Genomic DNA, 881 nt, shown 5'->3' with positions numbered 1-881 from the left:
CATAAACCTTAGTAAACCTGTGGTTTCTGCCAAGAAACTTAATTTAGTGACTCTTAGTGGGGGAGTGACAGTGGCTGGAGGCTGCCAATGGCCTCCATGTTTATGAATGGTTTGCTCACTGCCTTGTATCTCATTGGATTTATGCATCCCTCTTAGGGTGAAGTTCTATATGTCTGCAAGTTTTACTTTTCCACCATTCAAATCACAGTATTTAAATTTATAAAAAAGTATTTCTGAGCATATAGATTCATAGTAGAATTTTACCAAACCTTCAAAGAAACTACAACCAATACTGCTTAAGTTATTCAAAAAGATAGAGAGAGAGCGTAAACTCCCACACTCCTTCTACGAAGCCAATACCACTCTAACATCAAAAGCAGGTAAAGACACAACAACAACAAAATAAAACTCCAAGCCAATATCCCTAATGACATAGATGCAGAAATTTTCAATAAAGTACTTGCAAACGGCATACAGACACATATCAAAAGATCATCCACTATAATCAAGTTGACTTTATTCCAGAGATGCAGGGATGGTTCGATATACTTAAGTCAATGAATATAATAAATCATATAAATGGACTTTGAAATAAAAATAGCATGATCATCCCAATAGATGCATAAAAGACTTTGATAAAATCCAACATGCCTTCATGATAAAAATCCTAGAGAGAACTAGGTTTGCGAGAACATACCTCAACATAAGTAAGGCTGCATATGTTAAACCCACAGTCAACATACTCTAAATGGAGAAAAACTGGAAGCATTCCTATTAAAATCAGGAGCAAGATAAGTCTGTCCACTATCCAAACTCCTTTTCAATATAGTGCTTGAAATACTAACTAGAGCAATAATACAAAAGAAAGAACTTAGAGATAA

Source organism: Nannospalax galili, unplaced genomic scaffold (assembly GCF_000622305.1).
Source record: "Nannospalax galili isolate Female #2095 unplaced genomic scaffold, S.galili_v1.0 scaffold1049, whole genome shotgun sequence".
In the NCBI taxonomy this organism is placed as follows: Eukaryota; Metazoa; Chordata; class Mammalia; order Rodentia; family Spalacidae; genus Nannospalax; species Nannospalax galili.
Note: the sequence above shows the minus strand (reverse complement) of the source record.